Genomic DNA, 19,842 nt, shown 5'->3' with positions numbered 1-19,842 from the left:
CTTTCTTAAGGCTGTTTTTTTTAAATATACTTGAGCTATTTATGTAGAAATATGATGGGTAAGATACAGTTAGCCCTTTGCAGCCACAGATTCAACGAACTGCAGACTGAAACAATCTTTGAACAGAAAATTCCAGAAAGTTCCAAAAAGCAAAATTTTAATTAGGCATGCACTGTACTATATGCTGAATTCTTGTGAATGAAGTGACATATAGTCATCATATTTGGTAAGACAAGTAGAAATGATTTAAAGTACATGGGAGATTGTGTAAGTTTTATGCAATACTGCACTATTTTATAGTACAGACCTGAGCATCTGTGGATTCTGGAATTATCTTTAACTTTGGAAGCAAACAACTGTGGGTAGAGAAGGCTTGGAGGAAAAGAATACAAGCTCAGTTTTACACACTTAATTGCTTTTAGAAACATAAAGAAATGTTAAAAAGAGATTTCTTTTAAAAAATATTTACTTTGTAGTTGTAGTTGGACACTATATCTTTATTTTATTTATTTACTTTTATGTGGTGCTGAGGATTGAACCCAGGGCCATACACATAGCACTGAGTCACAACCCCAGCCCTAAAAATGAGATTTCTTTAGGAGGCTGGGTAGATCCAGTTGGAGGTATTGGTTTAGAGTCTTTACCATTTCAAAGGTATTTAAAATTCAGATTAGATAGCCTTACCATCAGAGGGAAGCATAGCCAGAGAAACAAAGAGGGCCAAGACCAATGGCGTCCCCCACCACCACCACAAAAAAGGTCAGGGAGGAAAGGAGACTGAGGTAGGAGGAAAGCTTACGGAGTCCTGGAGGCCAACCAGAGGAGTGACTCCAGCAAGGGGGAGTGTTCAAGAATGTGACTCCTGGGTAAATAAGATGAAGGGGGGCAATTGACAGGTAGCTTCAGAGGTAGGTATGTGCACCACGGAGTACTTCACAGAGAGCAACTTCACAGATGTAGTGAGAATGACAACCAGACTGAAGTCCACATAAGAGATTTGTAGAAGTAGAATGGGAGCCTGCATCCAGATAGCTCTCAGGAGTTTTTCTATAATAGGCATAGAATGGAGGGCAATTTGAACAGAAGATGTGCTCTTTAGAGAAATATGTAGGATGCTAATGGTTTAGAGTCTTTACCATTTCAAAGGTATTTAAAATGCAGATAGTCCATTACTAGGGAAAACAGAAAGTAATAAAAGAGGTGGGGAAATTGTGTTCTTGAATAGTTGAGAGGAGACCTCAACAAGTGCAGGAACTGGCTCATAGGCAGAAACCTAGCAATTCATCCATGATTACAAAGTCCATCTATTTAAAAATTCCCCAGCTTCCTTGAACCCAGAGCTTACAGAGCTTTCTCTCTCTTCATGTAATATCTATCATTAACCCAAAGACCCACAGTTTTGAGAGGCCAGCGTTGATAATTATTAGGTTGATACTGTAGAGTTGAATAGGGAACAGAACTTTGTGAAATTTAATGTTTTCATCAGTCCCATGATTCATGGGTGATTATCATAAGGACAGTTTTTTTTTAATTGACACACAATAATTGATAAGGACAATTTCTGATTGGAGCTATATCATACTTCATGAATATAAAGGATTTCAAATGTTAATCTATTGCCTCAAAGAGCAAGTCCACTAAGAAGGTTTTCAGAAAACAAAATCCACAGCAATACTCTAGAATTCTTTTCTATGAAAAAAGAATATTTATTTCAAAATGTACCTATTATTTCTACCACAGCTTTTTTATTCCTTCAACTTACAGCATTCTGGATTTGGGTCTAAGAGAAGAAGAAATTGAACTTTTGGGTTCTGAGTGAACAATAGCTCCCAGAGTCCCAGCATCCCAACATCTGGACTTGGAAATGTCTTGGCGGGGGGAGTGGAGAATAAAGGGTTTACCAAGAGTCATGCTCACAATGTTGGATTCCTGCTTTAAAAAAATATAAGCTTGGTCCACAGCAGACACATGAGAGGACCCTTTGTTATATCCATTTTATTTCTTAACCTTGCGCTTTACTTCCAGAAACCTTAGTAAGCACCTCTTTCCTATTTGTCCATATCCATTGTTCCTAGAAGTTCACATTCCTGGTACTCCCAAGAGATATTAGAAGCCCCCCTTCCCTACCCAGACTCTGTTCTGTTCCACTGAGTGGGACCTAAACACCAGATAATTGATGGGAAGTAGAAGAAATATGCTCTTTAACTTTGTAGCCCTTCACTCCCTCAAGCCCACCCTCCTCATGAACTTGTCTTTCTACTACAGAGGGAGGAAGTGGAGGAGGACATGTCTTGTTAAAGACTCAGGGAATCCTTTATTCAGTTTCTCTGTGCCCCATAGCAGCAACAGTAACCCCTCCCTTAAAATAGTGTCACATTTCCAAACAGTGGCATCACATTTTTCCTGTTAGAAATTTATAAGCACAGCGGAAACAATTGAGACTCATGTAGGTTATCTGTCCCCAGGTCTCATGGCATCTTCATGGCTTTCATTCCAATTTTCTGATGCTCTATTAAGGTCCTTTCATTTTAAGCACTTTGTGAAGGACTCTGGACCAACAGGCAAGAGCGGCTGCCATTTCACTCCACTCTTTTGGAAAGTCTGGCACATTTTCTTGTATCCCTATCAGAGCTCATATTCAGCTGCACTTCTTAACCTGAGGTGTGGACATTTGTGACAGTATCTGTGGTCACAACAGAGCAATGTATATTTAGTGCCTGAGGACCAGAGATGCTAATCTGCTAATTGTACAGTTCTCTATGGGATGAAGAATAATTCCTCACCAAATCCCTAAACACCCTTATTTAGAATCACCACATGCTCTGCCTCCGATATATTATTTCAATGCCTTCATTCACTTGTATACTTATTCCTCCATTCATTTGTTCAAAAGACATTTTTTTCTCCCTCATATTCACTGTAGACATGCATTTTTCTAGGTGCTGAGGGAATGCAGAGATGAGAAATACACAATTCTTGAGCTTAGGAAACTCATTGCTTAACACAGTAGGTAACGTGGGTTCATAACTCTAAAAGAGACAAGAAAGGGAGAAAAACTGTTTGCTTAGGTCCTGGGAATGGCAAGAGTGAGTTAATCCTGACTGGTTCAGGCCTTCACCCAACAAACAAAATATAGGAGAATTCCTTGACAAGGAGTCTGAATTACAGTTCTTAAATCTGCCTCTTTGCAAATGTTGGACCCTGGGAGTGAGTGTTGCTTTTTAAGGTTGTATGATCTTTTTTGAGCTTCTGGAGTCCCTTTAGAGTGTCAGACTTGGAATGATGAGAGAACCAGGGCTCCCCCACCCAACAAAAAACCTTTGGTTTCGAGCTTTGTACTTGCTGGTTGCAGGATCTTGGGCCAGTGATTTGACAGTTGTGAATTTCCATCTCCTCCCCTTGAATGGGATGTTGATTGATGATTTGCAACCTGATTAGCTTGTAGTACACAGCAAATCATCTTTCTTGAGAGAAGCCCAGACTTATGAAAGGACCATGGGAGGTGCTTTGAGCAGACTGGATGCTCCCAGAGGCAGCCTGTTCTGTTTTGGGCAGCCCTGACAGAAAGTTCTTCCAACTTCTGATGCTGAAAGTCAGGATTGATTTGATGGCTTTGGATGGTTTTATATTTAGAGGTCTGGATGCATGTGGGCATCCTTCCTTCTCCCTGACTGTCCTGAGTGCATTACAAAAAGTAGGAACATTAGAGAAAGAGCATCCAGGTTCCCCTTTGCTTATTGCTGGAGGAGTGCACATATTTCCATACATAGCTGCATGCTGCCTAAAATAAGTGCCAATGCTCCTTGCTCTCATTTCTCCCAACCTCCCCTCCCCATCCAAGTCACAAATCATAACAAACAGCGGCTGTATCGAGGAAGGCTGTGGAGGACGGAACTGACAAGCAGTGGGAAAAGTAGAAATCTGCTCTCTCATTTTTCTGAAGGAGATGAGAAGGGTAAAGGTAGCACTTAAGGAAGCAAGAGGCCAGGCACAGAAGTCTGATCTGTCTATAGCCATCCTCCAGCCCCGTTCTGGGCTCCCCCAGGATTGATGGTGATGGGGTGAAGGGAGAGAGGCAGGAGAAGAGGAATTAGCGGAGGTGAGGTGGGAAGTGGGGAATGAAATTTGTCACCACCTCACATTTAAACCAAAGTCTGGCATCCTGACTGACAAGAACAAGAGCCAGTGTCTCTATGTGGTTCTTCCTGTTGTACAGTTTTGATTCAACATGCTCATCACTTTTGTGTCTTTGAACTTGCTGGATGGTGCTAATAGAAGCAAGCAACAGATGAAACACGAGTAGCAAGGGTTATTTAAGTGTAAATCAAGGAGGTGCCAGCTGCACAAAAAGAAGTGGTGACAATTAAATGATTATGAAGATCAGAGTATCCTTTTAAAAAGCTTAAATACATAAGAGAGTTTAATTTTTCTAATCAGTGGAGTAGTGCTGTTATCTAAGTTTCAGAATAGAGATAAATACAAAGAAAATTCTAGAACATATTGAAAGAATTCCCCACGCAAAGACACTTCGCCGGGAGAATTCCAATTTTATTGCAAAAAGCTGTGTGCTTATATAGAACTAAGGGGGAGATGGTAGGGCTTAGATAAATGGCAGGCAACCCATTTATTGGCAAGTTCTTTCAGATATCAGCTCCGGAGCCCAGGAATTAGTTCTCATTGGGGCTAAGGTTCCCCGCCAGCGAGATTTGAAATTGGCACCGGCGGGAGAGTTCACACGGGCGGGAACTTTTCACGCCACTGCAGAAAAGAAGAAGGTAGGAAGAAGAGGTGCTTAGGCGCCATGTTGGTTTTTTTTTTCTCTAGGGTATGGCTGCCGTTTATACTTTTCCCAACATTCCTCCCTTTTTGTTTTCTTAGGAAGTGGGGCGTCGTTGGTCAGATCCGGCTGCTTCCTGCTGTGTGGGGGCGCTGTGGGGCCTAGAAAGGGAAGTGGAGGAATGCTCGGGGGGCAGGTCTGGGGATATCATGGCAGCCAGAAATAAAACCCAGTGGCTATAGACAGCTACTTCCGTAGGGGTGAAGTCTGTGAAAGTTCCCTGAAGCCACAAGTTGTCGATGGCATCGAACCAGTCCTGGATGGAGGAGATTGTTGGTATCAGCCACTGGTCCTGTAACAGAGACTCTAGGAAATACTGGAAGCGTTGCCTGGACATGGCGTCACCAGCACCTGAAGAAGATCAGAGCGAATAAAAACAGAATGAAGATAAAAATTAAAGCAAAGGTCAATTTTTGGCAGAAGTTCCATGTTGGGGGACTGACAGAGAAGAGGCCAAGGGCCATGAGGAAGCTTAGAAGGACATAAAGACTCATGAATCCAGGATGGCAGATTAAGAGGTTCTCTGAGCTTGTTGTCTCCCGCTGTCTGATGTCCATTGCATTCCATCGTGTCTGGTAGTGAGCTTCAGCACTGAGTGAACTGTTCTCTTGGAGATGTTGGGGGTTCATCGGTCATCAGAGGCTGGTAGTGCCTAAGCAGAAGCTGGTTGAAAGTTTGATTAGAAATTTTCTGCAATTGGGTTTGAAGGAACTTCATTATGCAGGGCAAGAGAGCACAAAAAAGGAGCATCCCAATAAGGGGCCCCAAGATAGGTAGTAAGTACGTGGCAAGAGAGGATTGGAAGAAACCCGTTATGGGATTAGAGGAGGTGGGTTTGAGCAGTTGGGTCGATAATTCCTGCAATTTAACAACATTTTTTTCTATTAGCCCAGACTCATTAACACAGTAGCAACATTCCTCTCTGAGGAACAGGCATGTACCCCCTTTTTCTGCAGTGAGAAGATCAATCGCCCTTCGGTTTTGTAAAGCCACTTGTGCCAATGAAGTAACCTGCCGCTGCAAGGAGCCCAGAGACTCAGCAGTGGTATCGAGTGCTTCCTGCAGTTTTTGTTGCAGGTCATTGGATGCCCATAGAGCATGACCTATAGCTCCACCAGAGAGTCCGAGACTTGCCACTGAGGTTGTTAAAGTGAGGCCTACCAGAACCGGCAGAAAGACTGCCCTATGGGTGCGGGAAGGTAGGGCCAGCTGCCGGAATTCGGTGGGAGTATACAAAGACAGCTGAGGAACTACAGTAACCAAGAAGCAGGTGCCAGAGACATTGATTGTTGAGGTACTTAAAGACCCGTTACACCAGAGGAAATGTCCAGGTTGCATAAACGCAGGGCTCGATGGGGTGCTATAGCTCAAGGAACAAATGGGTAAAGGATTCATTGTTGGCAGGTGGAAACAGATGAAAGGAAATGAAGTATTGGTGGAATAACTTTCCCACAGTGGGATACATGTCACATGTAGGGGTTGTCCTTTCTTAGAGAAATTGTAGGTTTTTGCTGAAATATTTCCTGCCGCTAATGGGACCGCTGCTAGAAGTGGACGACTAAGTGAAGCACAGAGAAAGCACTGAGAAGTAGGCACAGAAAGAGGGGTGGAGTTTAATAATCGAAGAGTTTGGTGTAGCAAATTGAGCCATGTGGGAGGGGGGCCTAAGGGGGTTGAAGGCTCTGAATCCTCTTTGGATGGGCTATGGATAAGATCTCGAAGTTTTGATTCTGACTCCTTGATGTGTTCGACTACCTGGATGGTTGCTTTAGGTGGCGTAATCAGGGTGCGGCCAACAGTTATCCACCCTGTGGGTCTGGCTGAGGTTGTCTGAGCATAGACAGCAAACTCAACATAGTCCCAACGTTTGGCCTTGGGGTCAGGTATATCTAAAGTATACCATCCATTGTTATTGGATGAAGAGCCTTTATGCCACTTTAGGTAACTAGAAGCCCACCCTTCAGGGTAACCAAGTGAGTGGTAAGAATAGCTACCACGTTCATCATGGAACCTGCATGACCAATAGGGGCACCCATTATATATCTCAGGCCACCAATGACAATAGTCTTTGGTTTGATCAAAAAGGAAGCAAATGAAAGGCCAGTTCCAGCTACCAGGGATAAAGGTCCTTGAAGGTGACAATTTTAGGGAAATAGAGGTGCAGTTGTGGATGAAGCAAGTAGTTGCATCCACTGCGCGGACCTTCTGCATGCCATGTTCTGAGTATTGTTCCCGAAGAGTGAATAAATACATGGTAGGAGAGGAGGGTAAAGACCAGTCCCGACAGAGCACAGAAAATAAGCAGAGCACAAAAAACAAGCAGAGAGAGAAGACTAGGGTGTTGGGAGAGCTCATTGTACCTTCTTTAAGAGGAATTGGGCTGCGGAGAACACCGTGTGAGCCGCAACTTAAAGGGGTGAGATGGGTGTGGAGAGCAGGAGTAAAGGGGAGGTTCAGGAGGTGATTCTTGGAGTTCCTCTGGGGTGGTCCTGTTGTCAGCAGGTGGGGCCTCCTGGTAATATGGCTTCAACCTAGAAATGTGAATCCAGGGAGTGAGACGGTTGTCTGGTAAGGAGAGTTTGGCGGCGGTGGGGGTACAGAGAATGACAGGATAGGGGCCTTCCCATTTTGGGGCAAGAGGCCCTTTCTCCTCTGGGGTGTTAAAATAGACTAGACTCCCAGGTGTTAATGGAGGAGTGTTTGGAGATGAGACTGGGTCCGGAAGAAGCCAGTCCTGATATTTCCAGAGTTCCGAGCGGAGATGAAACAAGAGAGGCAAAGACAAATCTCGGGTGAGAGGTCCTTGTGAAACGACCAGCCCAGGGGGTATAAGAGGTCTTCCATACATTATCTCAAAGGGAGACAGTAAAGATGGTTTCTTAGGGAGAGCTCTGATTCGAAGCAAAGCCAAGGGAAGGAGTTTGACCCAGTCTAAGTTTAATTCCATTGTCAATTTGGTAAGGACTTCCTTTAGAGTACGATTTACCCTTTCCACTTTCCCTGAAGCCTGGGGGCAATATGGACAGTGGAAATGCCACTTGAAGGAGAGGGCTTGAGAGACCTTTTGTGTCATCCTAGAAATAAACTCAGGGCCATTGTCAGATTGTAAGGAAGTGGGCATACCAAACCTGGGGATAATGTCTGTCAGTAAGATTGAAGCTACAGTGGAAGCCTTTTTATTGGAAGTGGGAAATGCCTCAACCCAACCAGAGAAAGTGTCCACAAAGACAAGGAGGTATTTAGTGCGCCGTACTGTGGGCATGTTGGTGAAGTCTACCTGCCAGTCAGCAGCGGGAATGTGTCCCCGGGCTTGGTGGGAAGGGAAAGGTTTGGGCCTTAAAGGAGTATGAGGGTTGGTCCACTGACAGATCTGACAATTAGAGGCTATATTTTGGAGCATGGCTTTGTCAGAGGGGGTGAGGGAGAAGAAGCTCTGTAAAAAGAGGGTTAAAGACTGAGAATTGGAATGGAATAGAGTATGAAGGAACTTGAAAAGATCCTTGTTCTTACTGGAAGAAGTAGGGGCTTCAGATGAGCTGTCTAAAGTGGCCATTATATGTCCCCCAGGGGGGCCATAATTGGAAGTGGTAGCAGCCATTCGTGCCGCCTGGTCAGCTTTGGCATTGCCCTCAGTGATGAGAGAGCCGTCCTTCTGATGGGACCTACAATGGACAACTCCCAACTGGGTGGGTAAGTGGGAGGCCTCTATCAGATTGGTTATAAGAGCCGAATTAGTGATCGCATTACCTTTGGTGGTAAGTAGGCCTCGCTCCTTCCATATTGCAGCATGGGATAATAAGATATGGAAGACATATTTTGAGTCAGTATAAAGGGTGAGGGATTTGCCTTGTGCTAGAAGGCAGGCACGAGTGGCTGCTATAAGTTCAGCCTGCTGGTTGGTAGTTCCTGAAGGCAGAGCTTTGGCCTCTATAATTTCAGTGGCTGAAACTACAGCATATCCAGAGTAATGAGTGCCGTTCTGCCTAAAGGAACTGCCGTCAGTGAACCAGATAAGGTCAGGCTTGGTGAGTGGTCCCTCAGAAATGGAAGAATGACAGGGGAGGAAATCATCTAAGGTTTCCAAGCAATTATGAGTTGGTGTGTTAGACGTGGGAGTCATTGGGAGCAGTGAGGCAGGGTTCAGTGCAGAGCAGGGGAGGAAAGTAATATTAGGGTTTTCCAGAAAGGAAGTGAGGAGTGACAGAACTCTGGATGGAGGAAGGGTTTGAAGGCCCTTATAAGCTAAAAGATCCTTCAAGTGATGTGGGGAGTGGATAGTTAAAGGGGCCCCAAAAGTCAGCTTAGAGGCTTCTTTGTGTAAAATTTGTCCAGCAGCCAGAGCTCTTAAGCAAGGGGCCCACCCACGGATGGTAGGGTCTAGTTGTTTGGACAAATATGCCACAGGTGCAAATGTAGGCCCATAGTTTTGACCTAAGACCCCAAGTGCTTGTCCCCCTTTTTCATGGACATATAGATGAAATGGTCTTGAAAGATCAGGAAGGTGAAGGGCGGGTGCCTTTAGGAGGAGTTGCTGAAGCCTGCAGAAGTGGTAGTTGGGGGAGGAGGCAAGAGATTCACTAGGGGGTCCCTTTGCTAGGTCATACAGGGGTTTGGCTAGAAGAGGATAATTTGGGATCCAGGCCCTAAAATAACCTGCTAGTCCTAGGAATGATAGTATTTCGGCTTTCATATGGGGCACTGGAAGATTAGAGAGGAGTTGCCTCCTATCCAGTGTTATTTCCTTTTTCCCAGGTGTAAGACGAAAACCAAGATAGGTGACAGAAGACTGGGAAACCTGGGCCTTGTGGGGAGACACCCTATATCCCTTATCTGCTAGGAAATTGAGAAGCTGGGCGGTGTGGGATTGAGAGTGTTCCCAAGAGGGACTACATAGAAGAAGGTCATCGACATATTGAAGGAGAGTAGAGTCAGGACAGGTGGGGTGAAAGGATGTGAGGTCCTGGGCAAGAACTTGGCCAAAGAGATGGGGGCTATCCCTGAATCCCTGTGGGAGGACAGTCCAGGTAAGCTGACGAGAATGGCGGGTGTGAGGGTCAGTCCACGTAAAAGCAAAGATATCCTGAGATTCTGAGGACAAGGGAATAGAAAAGAATGCATCTTTTAAATCTAGGACCGAGAAGTGGGTAGTAGTGGCAGGGATCTGAGAGAGGAGGGTGTAAGGGTTGAGCACTAGCGGGTGGATGGGGACCACAGAGGAGTTGACAAGGCGAAGGTCTTGAACCAGCCTGTAGGACCCGTTAGGTTTCTTAACTGCCAGAATGGGGGTGTTGAAAGGAGAGTGTGTAGGCCTAAGATACCCCTTTCGTAATAAATCCTGGATGATGGGTTCTAATCCGAGGAGGGCTGTGGTTGTGAGTGGATATTGTGGTTGACTAATATATCTTGAAGGGTCCCGTAAGACAATATGAATAGGACTGCATTTAGCCATAGAGGGTGTAGTTGTGTCCCAAACCTCAGGGTTAACTGGTTTAGATAGTTGTGGAAGAGTGCGTGAAGGAGGTGTATCTTCCCCTAGGAACATCATGAGGAAATGAGAGGTAGGAGAGGTGTGGGGTGATATGTGAATGGTGACTTTCAATAGTGAGAGTATGTCCCTTCCCAGAAGGGGAATGGGGCAATGGCTCATAACGAGAAAGGAGTGTGTGAAGGACAAAAGGGATCCCTGCATATAACATGATAAGGGGGGGTGGTTTCGAGGGAAAATCTGTTTACCTCCTACCCCGACAATAGGAGTTTTTGAGGGTGTGGTAGGACCCCAATATTCCCTCAAGACCGAAAAAGCGGCACCAGTATCTAAGAGGAAGGTAATGAAGCGTCCATCCACCAGGAAGGTGACCCTAGGCTCTTGCTTCTTGATGGTAATAGTCGGGAGGGAAGGCCCAGGGCTCCGTCAATCCTCCTCTGCCAAGCCCAGGAGAGGCTGGGGTTGCCGGGCGGCTGACCAACCTCCCTTCCGGGTTGTTGGGCAGTCTGCCCCCCAGTGTCCCCTTTGATGGCATTTTGGGCAGGGGTTGGAGGGTGTCCTCGGCGAAGGACAATCCCTGGCCCAATGTCCCTCCTTACCACATTTGAAGCAAGTTCCAGGGGGTGTCTTATTAGGACGGCGTGGTGATGACCTTCTCTGAATGACCTGGGCCAACATTTGGAATTTGGCATTTTCAGCCCTCTGCCTACGGCGTTCACTTTCATCTTCTCTACCATGAAAGACCTTGAAAGCGACAGTGAGGATTTCGGTCTGAGGAGTAGCAGGGCCCTGTTCAAGCTTTTTAAGCTTGGCTTTAATGTCAGGGTAGCTTTGGGCCAGAAAATATGTCATTAAGACATGACGGACATCAGGGGTTTCTGGGTCGAGGTTTGTGTACTGTTGAAGGGCCTTGGTTAGTCTATCCAGGAATTCTGAAGGTGTTTCCTCCTTCCTTTGAATGACCTCCTGCACCATTTGAAAGTTAACAGCCTTGCGGGTGGCCTTTTTCAGGCCCGCCAAGAGGCAGGATGTAAAAAGGTCACGAGACTGTAAGCCTTCAGGGGTGTTGTAATCCCATAGGGGATCCTGCTCTGGGACAGCATGAGGGCCCGTGGGGTGGTTGGGATTTTCATCAGCATGGGCTTGGGCTAGCTCCCAGACCCGTCGCCTTTCCTCAGGGAGAAGTGTATTGGCCAAGAGCATGTAGATGTCATGATGAGTGAGGCTATATGCTTGTAGGACCCATTGAAACTCCCGAATGTAAGTGGTGGGGTCAGTGGTGAATGAGCCTAACTTCCTCTCTAGCTGAGTAACGTCCGACATGGAGAAGGGCACGTGGACTCTGATGACACCCTCGGGACCAGCTACGTCAAACATATGTAAAATGAGTCAGTTTGCTGATGGTAAGTAATGTTAAAATTTAACTATTCCATGAGAGCATATTTTTATCTATCAGATAACAGAATCAAAATAGTTGCATCGTGTTAAATTGTGAAATTCAGTTGCTAAATCCTCAGTCTTACATTGCAGTTAAAAACATTATCTTTATTATTTCCACTTTGTATTATGGCATTTTTTTGTTCAACTCATATATAATCTACTTTTGTGATTGATTTATAGGCACTGACAAGAATTTATAATTTGCTATTTTTAAGGTTGGAATTTAATTTGTGATAATTGTGCTTTCTTAGAATCTATCTTCAATTTATGCCGTATTGATCTGTGTTAGTGTTATGGCCCCCATTACTTGGATGTCGTTGTCTCTTTTCTATGGAGTTTGATTCTTGAACTTCAGTGCTCTGTGACTTTGTGCATCACTATGTAGAACTGTGTTTTGGGTGTTATTTAATGCTTGAGGGGCAGAATTCTAATTTTGCTGATTTTAAAATGATGAACTCTGCATTTTTATTCATTGTTTAACTTCTTTTTCTTCCTTCCTCTCTGTACCTTCTTTCTTTACTAGTTTACTTTTATTTATTTGGTATTTCCATTTGCTTGCTATGCCTTATGCCTTAATTATCCTTTCATTTAAAACCTTTCTAGAGTACTTTCTTTCAGTTCTCTCTCTCTCTCTCTCTCTCTCTCTCTCTCTCTCTCTCTCTCTCTGTGTTACCCCCTTCTCTCTCTCTCCTTCCTTCACTCTCCTGTCTCCCTACACCCTATCCAGCATACACATCTTATAGTCTTCTGTCTTGTTTCTCATATACTTATTATTTGCTTTTAAACTAATATTTAGGTTTTGTTCCAGTGGTTACCTTTATAGTTATAACTTTATATAAAGAATATCAACACTTTATTTGAGGAATAAAAAAAGTATTTTATTTCATCATATACTTTCTTTTTTCCGCTCTGTAATATTAGTTGATATTATTGTTTTACTTAATGTCATCTTCCCTATTGTTTAAAGACATTTATCTATACTCTGCATTTGCCAATATTAAAAAAAAAAACAAAAAACAAAAAAACAGCCTTTGGTTTTTGTCTTGAATGGACTGACTTTTCCTCTCTGATTCATTTCCCTTAGTCCTTCCATTTGTTTCTCATATTATTCTTACATTTAGGGAATATGACATTTCTGATCTACTTTGACACTTTAATTTACATTTTTGTTTTATTTTTTCTTTTACTGGAAAACATATTTGCTGCTTATCATCAGCCCTTTCACTGTAATTTGCTAGTCCTAATGGGGTAAGCTGAAGTTGTCTTCTAGCACTTTCCTTAAGATGATCTCATAAGATAGTATAGTGTTCTCTTATCTGATTAAAACTCTTTAGAAGACATCTTGGCTGGATATGAATTTGCTCACACTTTCCTTAATGTCTTGGCCTTTAATGTTACTGTGGAGAATACTGAGGCCACCTTGATATTCTGTCTCATATCTGATTTGTAATTCGGACCAGGTGCCAGTAACTTGAAAAGTAAATAAATTTACTAGAATGTATTTCATCATTGACCATTCTGGAATGGTTTTCTGTGATATAGATGAATCTTAATGCACAGTTTATATTTTCTTTTATGGAACCCCTTATTGTATTTTAGCTTTACCAACTTGCTGTTTTACAATATTTTGTTTTTAAAATGATGTTATTACTATATTGTAGTTATACATAATATTGCAATTCATTTTGACATAATCATACATGCACAGAATATAAATGGACCCACTTCAGTCCTCAGTACTTCCTCTTACCCTTCCCTGCTGTCATCTCCTGTTTTCCTTCTGATACTCTATTGGTCTTCCTTCCATTTACTATTAGAATTTTTAATTGTAGCTTTATAGGTATACATAAAGGGTTTATCAATTTAGATTATCATTTTAAAGAATCAATTCTTTATTGCATTTATCCTTTGTATTGTCTTTCTATCCTCAATTTCACTAATTTTGACTCCAATCTTAATTATTTTCTGCTTTCTACTAATTTTGGAATTAGCTTGTTCTTTTTTTTTTTTTGAGGGCCTTGAGGAGCAACATTATATATATAATCTTTCTATTTTTTTTTAATGTAGGTGCTTAATGGTATAAACTTTCCTCTTAGAACTGCCTTCATATGATCTCAGAGATTTTGATATGTTGTATCTCTGTTCTCATTTATTTATAAGAATTTTTTTTATTTCTCTCTTAATTTTTCTGTGACCCTCATTCAGAAGTGCATTATTTAATCTCCATGTGTTAAAGTGATTTCTGTTTTTTATCTTGTTGATTTCTAAGTTCATTCCATTACAATCTAATAGGATGCAAGAAATTATATCTCTTTTTTTGGTACTTTTTAAAACTTGTTTTGTGTCCTAAAATATGGTCAATTTTAGAGAAAGTTCTATGTGCCACTGAGAAGAAAGTGAATTTGGTTGTTGATGAATAAAATATTCTCTATACATATCTGTTAAATGCATTTCATTAATAGTACTTTTTAGTTCTGAAGAGTTCTTACTGAGTTTTATGTCTGGATGACCTATCGATTGGTAAAAGAGGTATGTTGAAGTTATCCATTATTACTGTACTCTCCTCTACTTTATCCTTTATGTGAGTACTATTTGTTTTATGTACATAGGTGGGGTATAAATATTTACAATCATATCTTGTTATAGAATTTTTTCCTTAACTTGTGTGAAGTGGGCTTGTTTGTCTCTTCTGATTAATTTTGGATTAAAGTTTACTTTGTCTAATATGAGAACAGCCATCCCTATTTGCTTTATTTCTCCATTTGCATGGTATTGCTTTTTCAGTCTTTTCATTTTTAGCCTATGGTGTCTTGTCTGTAAGGTTAGTCTCATGTAAACAACATTTTTTTTTTTTTGGTGCTTGGGGATTTGAACTCAGGGCCTCATACATGCCAGGCAAGCATTTCACCATTGAGCCACATCTTAGCCCATTAATGATTGTGTCTGTTTTTTTTTTAAAAAAAATATTCTACTAATCTATGACTTGATTGGAAAAATGAGAGCATTACATTCAGTGCTATTATAGAGAGGTTTTTTTTTTTTTTTTTTTGGGGGGGGGTGGTGGTGCTGGGGATTGAACTCAGGGCTTTGTGCATGCTAGGCAAGCACTCTATCAACTAAGCTATTTCCCCAGCTCCCAAAAGATGATTTTATTGCTTTTCAATTCCCAACACTAGGAGAATACCAGATATTGGTGCACCCATTCAATTGTATCCTCTCCAGTTTCTAGTATCAGCACCACTTTGAGAGATGATCCTAAATTCTACTAACTACAATCACTGAAGAGTAAAGCCATGTGCAAAAATTCATGTGAAATGTTTTCCACAGTTCCTGCAACCCAAGTATAAAATCTTAGCAATGTTCTGGAATAGGTGGAGAAATTAGTCTTTAAAGATAGCAAAGTCACTTGGGGCTGAGAAGGGGAAAGAGAGAAAGAGAGGGCAAAGAATAAAAACAAGGGAAAAAGAAAATATATAAAATAATAATCCAAATCAAGGTAAAAAGAAGAAAAAGATGGGTGTGGAAATATTTGAGGCAGGAGCAGGTAATCCAAGAGGGGAAAGAAGAACTAAGAAGAACAGATGCAAACCTGAGCTAGGAAATAACAGAATGATTCCAGTTAATGCTTTAAAACATTAGAGGAAATGAAGTCAAATGGGTTGAGGGCATACTATTGAATAATAGGGGAACATTTATCAATTCAATATGAAAAGTAATATCTGTGAGATCAAAATTTACATTAGATTGGTTTATGATAATCCATGCCAACATGTAGAAATTTCTTTTTTACTTTATTCCATAATTCTTTTAAACTCTTTGTTTCCTTTAGTTGTATATCTCAACTATTTTCCACGTAGTTTGTCACATTGTTTTATGCAGTATCTATTTGCTCTGTGTTTATTCCAGTTTTATCACTGTTTATCTGATGGGGATATATTTTCATCTATATCCTTTTAAGTTTTTCCAGTTTACATTTCACATCATTTTGGTATCTTACCCTCTCATCACTAAATTTTAGTAATTCTAATATATTAGATTCTCTCTCTCTCTCTCTCTCTCTCTCTCTCTCTCTCTCTCTCTTATTGACAAGAAACACAGGGAACAGAAGTTCATGTAACATAAATCCTTGAAGAAGAAAAACAAAACAGAAGGGAAGGAAGATGATGGAGTGGGTCTAGGCACAGGAACTTTCCTGTTTGAATATTTAAAAGCTGATGACCCAAAATATTTTCAATATTTTTATCTGCTCCATGCCACCATCTTTTTGTATGCATTTGTTAATAATTCTACAATTCTCAACCCCTTTTTATTGTGGTGGAGAGAGTGTGCTAGATTTTTGTTGCTGTGATTGTTGCTTATCTGGAAGGAATTGGGAATTCCTGACCTGGTGTCTGCAAGAAGTTTCTATTGATGTTGAGGACCAGGTGACATTAGTGGCTATGTAGCTCAAAGACTCTTTTATTTAGAATTATTTTTTTAAAGAGAGAGAGAGAAAGAAGAGAGAGAGAGAGAAAAAGAGAGAGATAATTTTTTAATATTTATTTTTCAGTTTTCGGTGTACACAACATCTTTATTTTATTTTTGTGTGATGCTGAGGATCGAACCCAGCGCCCCACACATGCCAGGCGAGCACACTACCACTTGAGCCACATCCCCAGCCCCCCCCCCACCTTTTTTAAAGAACCTTCTATTCTATTCTTCTGAAAATAGGGTCCAGGGGTGGGTGGTTTCTCACACTTTCATGCTTCTTGACACCCACGTACCACCTGCTGCTGTGCACATTTCCCCTTGGGGTGAACCACTTTTGAGAAGTGTATTTTTGATGGCAGAGGTGGTTTGCTTCTGAAATCTCTGTAATATACGTTTCTGTGTGGTTCCAAATATTTGGGGGTCTCTTTCAAACATGTAACAAAACTACAATATATGTTTTTTTTTTTTCCCATCCTCCTGTTGAGTTTTGGACTAGTTCACACAAGTAGATAAAAAGGCTGCATTGTAATATCTCATGTCTTATCATCTCACATCTCCAGTTTTTCATAATATTCACTTTCTACCGAATGTCCTCCATCAGGTATGTGTGTGCAGAGTGTTTGATCTTGCTTTGGAACCTGAGGCAGTTGTTGCAGAATTCTCAGGTTTGGGTTGGTCCAATTCCAAGCCTCTGGTATCTTTTTTCTTGACTCAGTTTCAAGGGTCCACAGGGTCCACAACATGGAATTCTAACCAAAATGACTGTAGTATCTTAGGTAAGATTTGGACAAGATACCCATTGATTCTTTCAAAAGATTTGAGGTAATGAAAGAATAGAGTTCAATAGCTCTACCTCTACTGGCTATTAAGTAAAAAAGAGGAAGTTCATGAACAAACTTTTTCAACCCCTAAGTAAACTCAGTATTAGTTATTTTCAAATTTACAGGTTCTCTTGAGTTTCTTCTTTGTGGTAAATTGTGTTACTCTGCTAGAATAGATGGCATTTGTTGAATGTATAAGTGGATATATTTATGGTGTTTCCTGTCATAGATCTCCACCTGCTCTGAACAGTACAAAAGTGATTATTAGACAATTCCGGACAAACCACAAAACAGAAAATCTGAAACACTGTATCATCTATACACAGTCACTGTATAATGTACAAGTTATCCACTTAAAAATGTGATTCTCTATGCCAGATTTAGGCCCAGGCCTTGGCTTAGGACCAGCATTGCCGACCTGTGTGGGAGCCCAGGCCCAGCTTAGGCCCAGGTCTGCCTTCCCATTGGCAGACCTATGCTGGAGCTCAGAACCCCACATAGAACCACTCCTGCCAACTGGAAGACCCACTCTGTATCCTAGGCCCAGGCCATCACCATAGCCCTCCCCATGTAGTAGCCTCCACTTTGCGACAACAGAGGCCTAGAAGCAGCTGCATTTTGGAAGAGGCATCCCAAAGCCAGAATAAGGCCCACCCTGTCAGCCCCATCTCTGAAAGGGATTGCATTCATCTTGGGGCACCTCCATTGCTGTCTCGAGTTACCTCTGCTATTGCTGCCACCATCTTTAGTTGCAGTACCATCCATTGGGGGACACAGGCAGGGTCAGGAAGCCCAACACCAAAGTGAGGTACAGATAATCTGCACAAACACTACAAAATTCTAGGGTAGAAACTGTAATATCTCAGATCTGCACTGGAAGAAAGGAAGACACATAGACAACATGAAAAAACAAAAGAAGAAAGTGCCCCAAACAAACCAGGATACTACAATAATAGAATCCATAGACAGCAAAGTTGATGAAATATCAGAGAAGAAGGTCAGAATATACATAATTGAAATGATCTGTGAATTAAAGAATGACCTAAATGAACAAATACAGGTAAAGATTGATCACTCCAACAAAGAGATAAGAGAGCAAATACAGACAACCATTGATCATACCAACAAAGAGATAAGGAAGCAAATACAGGTAGCAAAAAATTACTTTAAGAAAGAGATAGAGATTCTGGGGGAAAAACAATCAGAAATCCTTGAAATGAATAAATCAATAAACCAAAATAAAATCTCAATAGAAAGTATCACCAACAGACTAGATCACCTGGAAGACAGAACATCAGATAATTAAGACAGAGTATACAACCTGGAAAATAAAGTTGATCACACAGTGAAGATGGTAAGAAACCATTAACAGAACATCCAAGAATTATGGGATAGCATAAAAAGACCAAATCCAAGATTTATTGGGATAGAGGAAGACACAGAGATTCAAACCAAAGGAATGCACAATCTCTATGAGATAATATCAGAAAATTTCCCAATCATGAAGAATGAATTGGAAAATTGAATACAAGATACTTACAGGACACCAAATGTACAAAATTACAACAAATCTACACCAAGGCACATTATAATGAAAATGCCTAGCATACAGAATAAGGATAGAATTTTAAAGGCCGCAAGAGAGAGGAATCAGATCATATATAGGGGGAGACCAATTCGTATCATTATGATTATATTTGATCATAATGGAATGAAATTAGAAATCAAAAAATCAGCAGATTTTTTCAATCTAGACCCTCAAAGCCAGGAGATCATGGAATAACAAATACAAAGCTCTGAAAGAAAATGGATGCCAGCCAAGAATTTTATATCCAGCAATATTAAGCTTCATATTTGATGATGAAATAAAAACCTTTCATGATAAAAAAAAGTTAAAAGAATTTATAGTGAGAAAGCCTGCACTACAGAGCATCTTCAGCAAAATATTCCAGGAGGAGGAAATGAAATACAACAATGAAAATCAGCAAAGGGAAGAATTACAGTAAAGGAAAAGCCAATCAAAGGAGAAACCAAGTCCAGTTAAAAACCAAAAATAAACCAGAATATCTGGGAATACAAATCATATTTCAGTAATAACCTTGAATGTGAGTGGCCTAAACTCATCAAACTGACAGATTGGATTAAAAAAGACCCAACAATATGGTGCCTTCAAGAGACTCATCTCACAGGAAAAGACATCCACAGACTGAAGGTGAAAGGGTGGGAAAAAACATACCACTCACATGGACTATGTAAACAAGCAAGAGTTTCCATCCTCATATCAGATAAAGTAGACTTCAAATCAAAGCTAGTGAAAAGGGATAAAGAAGGACATTTCATACGGCTTAAGGGATTCATTCAAAAAGATATAACAATTATAAATTTTCTATCTCCCAAACAATGGGGCATCTATGTATGTCAAACAAACCCTTCTCAAATACAAGAACCAAATAGACCACAACACAATAATACTGGGTGATTTTAATATACCTCTCTCACCACTGGATATATCTTCTAAACAAGAAACTATAGAACTGAATAATACAGTCAATAATTTGGACTTAACAGACATATATAGAATATTTCATCCATCAATGAGGGAATACACTTTCTTCTTAGCAGCACATGGATCCTTCTCCAAAATAGACCATATGTTATGCCACAAAGCAAGACTTAGCAAATACAAAAAAAAAAAATTAGAGATACTACCCTGCATTATATTTCATCATAATGGAATGAAATTAGAAATCAATGATAAAATTAAAAAGAGAAGCTACTACAACACCTGG

The 19,842-nt window shown here is 41.1% G+C and overlaps 1 protein-coding gene across 1 annotated transcript in view; it reads left to right on the top strand.

The window, feature by feature from the left end:
- Nucleotides 1–19,842, top strand: part of Abca13 (ATP binding cassette subfamily A member 13) — a gene marked incomplete at both ends in the record, with an annotated part of 188,208 nt that overhangs the window by 112,613 nt on the left and 55,753 nt on the right. The window lies entirely within an intron of this gene.

This window comes from Marmota monax, unplaced genomic scaffold (genome assembly GCF_021218885.2).
Source record: "Marmota monax isolate L192 unplaced genomic scaffold, Marmota_monax_Labrador192_F-V1.1 WCK01_AAM20220418_F8-fsc00656, whole genome shotgun sequence".
NCBI lineage: Eukaryota > Metazoa > Chordata > Mammalia > Rodentia > Sciuridae > Marmota > Marmota monax.
This window is presented reverse-complemented; position numbering and strand designations above follow the sequence as displayed.